General features: G+C 37.6%; 1 protein-coding gene across 3 annotated transcripts in view; it reads right to left on the bottom strand.

The window, feature by feature from the left end:
- Positions 1-8,179, bottom strand: part of SCML2 (Scm polycomb group protein like 2) — an 82,210-nt gene that overhangs the window by 50,279 nt on the left and 23,752 nt on the right. The window lies entirely within an intron of this gene.

The raw sequence follows: 8,179 nt of genomic DNA, 5'->3' as shown, positions 1-8,179 counted from the left end.
AGAATTTGTAGAGTTAAATCTTGGAGACTGGACACCAGCACATAAAGGATTTAAGACAGTAATTTAAGCAAAACCCCTATGGTAACCACTAACCAAAAGTCCAGAATAAAGAACCACAGATGAAGAAACAAAAAAATTGATAGAAGCACTAGGGAAAGCAATCCAGGAAAAGCAGCGCAAAACAAATGGAAAAAAAAAATTAGAAAATCAAAACCAAAATGACTGGTATTAAGCAGTTTATATCAATAATCACCTAAATATGAATGGACTTGAATGGACTGAATTCACCAATTAAAAGACTAACAACATGGGTGAAAAGGTTTCAGCCATCTATACTTTATTTACAAGAGACCCATTTAAAATCAAAAAACAAAAACAAACTAAAGTGAAAGATTGGAGCAAAGCTGTACATAACATTCAGAGAAAAGAAGGAACTCCTAGTCCCTTATCAGATAAACTTGGATTTCAACTAAAAATGGTAATCAGGGACAAAGATGGACACTACATAATGATCAAGGGAACAATTCAGCAAAAAGATACAACTGTTAATAATATCTATGCACCTTACACCAGAGCAACTATATATGCAAACAACTATTAACAGACCTAAAAATTCTTATCGGCAAAAATACAATTGTTGACAGAGACAACTGAACACACCACTGACACAAAGGAACAGATCATCCAGATAGAAATTAACAAAGAATTAAAGGACCTAAATGAAGTGTTAGACCAGATGGATTTACTGGACATTTATAGAACTTTCCATTCCACAAAAAATGAATGTACTTTTTTCTCAAGTACACATGGAACATTCTCAGGAATAGATCGTATACTGGGACATAAAACATATCTCAGACAATTTATGAAAATAGAAATTATACCAAGCATCTTCAAAGATCACATGGTATAAAGGTAGAAATTAACCACAAAAAGGAATCTGGAATATACCAAAACATGTAGAGACTCAACAAAATGCTTCTGAACAACTCGTCAGTCAAAGAGGAAATCAAAGAAGAGATCAAAAAGTATCTGAGACCTGGGGGCCTCCCTGGTGGTGCAAGGGGTTATGCACCGCACTATGAAGCAATCTGCAGCCTCTACAGCACGAGTTTGATCCCCGGCTGGCCAGGGAGCAACCCACATGGCGCAGCAGACCTCTCCTGACTAGCCCGCTGCTCCCCTCCCTCAGCAGTGTATTTCAGTCAGCCTGCCTGTTCTGTTCCCCACTCTGTCTCTGGTGAATCCTGTCACCCCCCGCATATCTGACCTGTACCCCAGCTCTTGTATGCATAAATAAATGAATCTTTAAAAAAAAAAGTATCTGAGACTAAACCTTAAGGGATGCTCTAAAAGCAGTACCATGTGGAAAGTTCATAGGCCCACATTAAAAAAAAAAATAAAGCTAATAATCTAACTATGCAGCTGAGGGCACTAGAGAAAAAAAGTATGCAAAAACCAGTAAGAGAAAGAAATAATTAAAATTCAAGAGAAATAAATTATAAGACAAAAAGATAGTCCAAAAGATGAGTGAAAGCAAGAGTTGATTCTTTAAAAAAATAAACAAGATTGACATGACCTTAGCTAAGCTTAAGAAGAGGGAAAATACAAATAAATAGACTCACAAATGAAAGAAGCAAAATTATAACAGATACTACAGAAATACATAGGATCATAAGATCCTATTACAAACATCTTTACGCAAACAAACTGAACAACCTAGAAGAAATGGACAAATTTTTAGACTCAACCTCCCAAGACTGAATCAAGATGAAATAGACAAGCAATCCTATCACAAGTGCTGAAATTGAAAGAGTAATAGTCTCCCTACCAACAAAGCCCAAAACCAGATGGCTTTTCCATTGAATTGAAGATCTACCTACTCAAGTGCTTCAAAAAAATCAGAGAGGGAGGACAATTCCCCAATACAGTCTATGAGGCCAACATTACCCTGATCTCAAAACCAAATACAGATAATACAAAAACAGAAACTTATAAACCAGTATCGCTGATGAATATAGATGCAAAAATCCTCAACAAAAATCCTAGCAAAGAGAATAAACCACCACTATCAAGTAAGCTTCATCTCAGGAATGCAAAGCTGATTCAACATATGCAAATTAATCAGTCATTCACCAGATGACAAAGGATAAAAAAAAATCACATGATCATCTCAGTAAATGCTGAAAAGCATTCAACAAGATTCAACATCCATTTATGATAAAAACATTAAACAAAATAGGAAAAATGGAACTCATCTAAACATCATAAAAGCTACAGATGACAAACCTACAGCCTACATCATAATCAATGGTGAAAAGCTAAAAGCATTTTCTCTAAGATCAGGAATAAGTGAGGGATATCCACTGTCACCACTATTGTTCAGCATAGTAATGGAAATCCTAGTTGAAGAAATCAGGCAACAAAGACATAAAAGAAATCCAAATTGGAAAAGAAGTTAAACTGTCACTATTTACAGATGACATGTTAATATACTTAGAGAATCCAAAAGACTCAACCTAACAAAAATAATAGAAATAAAAAATGAATACAGTAAAGTGGCAGAATACAAAATCAAAACACAAAAATCAGTTGTATTTCTATATGCAAACAACATATCAGAAAAAACAGAAATAAGGAACAGAGGCATAGGACCTAAATGGGAAGATTCTGTGCTCATGTTGGAAAGAATAGCCATCATTAAAAAGGCCATATTTCCTAAAGCAATCTATAGTCAATGCAATACCTATCAAAATCCCAATGACCTTTTTCAAGGAAATTGAACAATTACGAAATTATAGGGAGCCACAAAAGGCCCTGAATAGCTAAAGCAATCCTGGAAGAAAAGAAGAAAAATGGAGGTTATCACACTCCCAAACTTGAAACTTATTTACACAGCAACAATAATCAAATAGTATGGTACTGGGAGGAAAAAACAAAAACAAAACAGAAACTCAAACCAATTGAACAAAGCAGGAAATTCAGAGACAAACTCATCCAAATATGGACAGTTAATCTTTTACAAAGAAACTATGGCCATAAAATGGAGAAAAGACAGCCTCTTTAATAAATGGTGCTGGGAAACATGGGAAGCCACATGCAAAAAAAATGAAACTAGGTCCATATATAGCTCCATATACAAAAATTAACTCAAAACAGATTAAAGATCTGGACATAAGAATGAAAACCATAAATTTCTTGAAAGAAAACATGCTACAGGACATCCACCACAAAGATGTAATAAAAGAACTGAACGTAAGACCTGAAATCACAAAATATATAGAAGAAAATATAGGTCAAACACTACACGACACACATCTCAGTAACATCTTTCAAGTCTAATCCCCCAAAGCAAAGAAAGTAAAGGAAAAGATGAACAGCTGGGATTATATCAAACTAAAAAGCTTCTGTACAGCAAAACAGACATTAGCCAAAACAAAGAGATGCCCTACTGATTGGGAGAACGTTTTTGCAAACCAGGCAACTGATAAGGGACTGATCAGAAAGATCTACAAAGAACTCGAGTGACTCTACAAAAACAAACAATCCAGTCAAAAAATGGGCAGAAGAGCGAGAAAGACACTTCTCCAAAGAGGAAATGCAAATGTCCAAGAGGTACATGAAAAAATGTTCAACATCCCTTATAATCAGGGGCCTCCCTGGTGGCGCAAGGGGTTAAGACACAACCTATGAAGCTATCTGCAGCCAGTGCAGCACGAGTTTGATCCCCAGCCAGGGGAGCTACCCACATGGTGCAGCAGACTTCTCCTGTCTCTCCCGCTGCTCCCCTCAGCAGTGTATTTCAGTCAATCTGCCTGTTCTGTTCCCCACTCTGTCTCTGGTGAATCCTCTCACCCCCGCCCCACACACACCTCTGGCCTATACCCCAGCTCTTGTATGCATAAATAAATAAATCTTTAAAAAAGAAATCCCTTATAATAAGGGAAATCAAATCAAAACCACAACGAGATACCACCTTACACCAGTGAGAATGGCACATATTAATAAAACTAGCAACAACAAATGTTGGCGAGGATGTGGAGAAAAAGGAACTCTCCTACACTGCTGGTGGGAATGCAAACTATTCCAACCACTACAGAAAGCTGTGTGGAGGTTCCTCAAACTACTAAAAATGAAGCTACCATACGACCCAGCAATTCCACTCTTAGGAATTTACCCAAAGGAAACAAAAACATTCATTCAAAAGGATACCTGCACCCCTATGTTTATTGCAGCACTATTTACAACAGGTAAGATATGGAAACAACCCAAATGCCCAAAAATACATGACTGGATCAAGAAGATTTGGTGTATATATATATATATATATATATATATATATATATATACACACACACACACACACACACACACACAATGGAATACTATTCGGCAATCAAAAAAGGTAAATCCATGCCATATGCAGCAACATGGATGGAGCTAGAAGGGGTTATGCTCAGTAAAATAAGTCAGAAAGAAAAAAATCAGATGGTTTACTTATAGAAGAATATGGGGAAACCAAATAAGGGATCAGGGGGAACAAATAACAACAACAAAAAAACAAAATTAACAGGCAACTATAAATCAGAGACATTCTGCAGGGGAGGGGGAGCAGGAGGGAGAGGGATCAAAACAGGAGGGAAGAGCACAGGGAATATGGCAATGATGCACAGGTGAATTGGTGGTGGGATTTCTATGGGGACTACACCTGAGAGAAAGCAAATATTGTACAAAAATGAACAATGATGTGAAATATATATAAATATAAAAATAGAACAAAAAATACTTTTGTACCTCAAAATAAACCATCATAAAAACAAAAAGGCAACCTACAGAATGGGAAAAATATTTGCATGTCACACATCTGACAAAGGGTTACTTTTCAAAATTTACAAAATTCTTATACAACCCAACAACAACCAAAAAACCAATAAAAAACCCAACAACAACCAAAAAACCCAATCAAAAATAGGCAAGACCTAAACATATACTTTTCTAAAGAAGACAATTCAGATGGCCTACAGGCATTATGAAAAAATTTTCAACATCACTTATTATAAGGGATATGTAAATCAGAACCTCAATGGGTTATCACCTCACCTCACCCCTGTGCTAGAATGGCCTATATAAAAAAGAATGAAATCAACAAATATTTGGAGAGGCTGCAGTGAAAAAGGAACTCTCATTCACTGTTGGTAGTAATGCAAGTTGGTGTAGTCTCTTTGGAAAAAAATATGGGGATTTCTTAAGAAAATAAAAATGAAAGTTCTGTATGATGCAGCAATACCTCTATTAAGGATTTATCTTAAAAATATGAAAACTCTAATATGAAAAGAGTTATGTACACTATGTTCATAGCAGCACTGTTTATAATTGCCAAGTCATGGAGTGCCCCTTATAGACAAATAGATGCCCCTTGTAGGCAATAAATAAAGAAATTGTGGAATATATATACCCAACGGAATACTACATAGCTGTGAAAAAGATGTGGTTGGCATTGGGGATAAAATGGATAAACCTGGAGGTAATTAAGTGAAATAAGTGAAATTAAGTGAAATATGTCAGAAAGTAAAAGTTATCAGATGGTCTCATTCATCTGTGGAATATAAATAGCCAAAAACACACTGGCAAAACACAGCAGGAACAAATCTTGGACTTAGTGAAAGAACTAAATGGTTAACAGAGGCCACGGGGGAAGAGAGAAGGGAATGGGAAAGGGAGTGAGGTGGGGGTACTAGCAGGTGGTAGGACATGTACACATATGGAAACATAAAATTTTAAATTTTAAAAAATTTTTTAAATAAAAAAAACACTGCCTACTCAGTCCTCTTACCCAAATGCATTTTCAGTGTCTATGATAAATGTGTTTGCCTTAAATAAACAAACAAACAAATAAATAAATAAATAAATAAATAAATAAATAAATAAGAAAAGCCCATATATATTTTTGAACACACAGAAAAAGGTCTGGGAGAACACAAAACTTCAGCTTCAAGAGACTGGAACAGAGTAACAAACAAGATAATGGGAAACTCATTTTATCACTCTAGTTAAGTGGCTTGACACCCAACAATTACTTCTATAATTTAAAAAATGAAACATAATATGTGTAACTTGTGATGTGCAGCTAGCTGATAAAGCAATTTGATAAGTAAAACAGATCCAATGGCTTTTCTAAAGCCACAATCCAAGTTAATAGATGTTTAATAAAGACTACTGCTAAACATCTCTTGTTATCAGCTATGCTCACATATCTTTAATATTGTCCAAGGGGCTTGCATCTACCTATGTCCTTTTGCTGGTAGGTGGGGTTCACTTCCAGCATTCATGCTGCTCACAGTCAAGATTTTTTTTTTCCAATGCAGGAGTCAAATTAATTGATGCCTCACATCCTTTTCCCTTTAAGCTTCTTCAAATGGGGCCTCCCTGGTGGCGCAGCAGTTGAGCGCTGGGTTGCGAGGCTGCCCGCAGCCTCTGTGGCGCCAGCTCTATCCCCGGCCACTCCCCGGCCCCTGGAGGAGGGTCCCGCCTGGCACGCAGACCTCTCCTGCCGCCCGCTGCTCCCCTCAGCAGTGTACTTTGGTCCTTCTGCCTGCTCTGCTCCCCTCTCTGGCTCTGGTGAATTCTCTCACCCTCCTGCACTTCTGACTCTGCCCAGTGCTTGTATAAATAAATAGATAAATCTTAAAAAAAAAGCTTCTTCTAATGTTTTTAATAACTATAATCAATGTTTACCATTCCTAATGTAAATAGCTAAAATAAAATTTAAGTGACCAAGAAAACAATCAAGACAGAGGGTTAGAAAGAATTATTTTGACCCACCATTTAACCAAAACTTGGCTTTGGCTTTTATTCATTGTATTTTAACATAGTGTACCCTTTACAACATTGTTTTAAAGAGCATAAATTATTCTTGGAATTTTCCCTGTGTTATTATAACAAGTATCTTCTTATAACAAATTCTTCCTGCTGAGTTTTTAACATTATTCTACTCCTGAAATCAAATCTCACTAAATAACTTTCAAGTGGTTTTTTGGCCCATCATAATTTAATATCAAAGAGATAACTAATATAAGAAAATTTAAAAAGGCTGTATTTCTGAAGGTAAATAAAGAATAGCACAAACATTTGCTTCCCATAGAGCACCCCTTTCATATCTAAAGAAAGAAGGTACTAATTCATTTTGACTAGTGAGTGATTGCAAATGAACCTTTTTATGACTTGCTATTATGAGCTGAATTGTGTATCCCCAAAACTCATGTTGAAGTCCTAACCCCCAGTACCTTAGAATGCAATTGTATCTGGAGGAGCCTTAAAGAGGTAATTTGCTTAAAATAAGGTCATTAGGGAGGGCCCTAATCCAATATCACCAGTGTCCTTATAGGACACAGACATAGATCATGTGAAGACACAGAAGATAGCCATCTCCAAGCCAAAGAGAAAGGACTCAAAAAAAAAAAAAAAAAAAAAAACCCGAAGCAGAAGCAGAACCACAAGAGAACAGAGCAGCAGAGATCACCAGAGAGCCCAGACAGAGTGAAGACTTGCAGGGGGCTGGGAGGCCTGCCAGCCTCTCAGCCCCCCAGCACCCCTGCCTGCTGTATACTTGATAAATCCCAATAAAAGCCTGAAAAGCCACGGAGGGCTTCAGGACTCTGACTCCTCCCTTACCCCGTCTGCTCGGGTCATAGAAAACCTGCCCAGTGCCCATTCCTGCCCTTATATCAAGTCTGTCAATATCTTGATCTCAATCTTTTAGCCTCCAAAGTTGTAAGAAAATAAATTTCTATTGTTGAAGTCACTGTTGTGGACTGATCTGTGTACCCCAAAATTCATAAACTAATGCCCTAACCCACAATGTGATTGTATTTAGAGAAATGGCCTTTAAAGAGGTAATAAAAGTCATATGAAGGGCCCTCCTAATCCAATAGGACTGGTATCCTTATGAGAGGAGGAAGAGAGGGCCTGCCCTGGTGGTGCAAGTGGCTGAGCGCAGCGCTGTGAAGCTGCCCGCAGCCTCTGTAGTGCTGGTTCTATCCCGGCCAGCTGGCTAAGGTCCCACATGGCGCGGCAGACCTCTCCTGTAGCACCCGCTGCTCCCCTCAGCAGTGTGTTTCAGTTAGTCTGCCTGTTCTGTTCCCCGCTCTGTCTCTGGTGAATCCTCTGACCCTCCAGTGCA

This window comes from Talpa occidentalis, unplaced genomic scaffold, assembly GCF_014898055.3.
Source record: "Talpa occidentalis isolate TD23 unplaced genomic scaffold, MPIMG_talOcc4v2.1 talOcc4.15, whole genome shotgun sequence".
NCBI lineage: Eukaryota > Metazoa > Chordata > Mammalia > Eulipotyphla > Talpidae > Talpa > Talpa occidentalis.
This window is presented reverse-complemented; position numbering and strand designations above follow the sequence as displayed.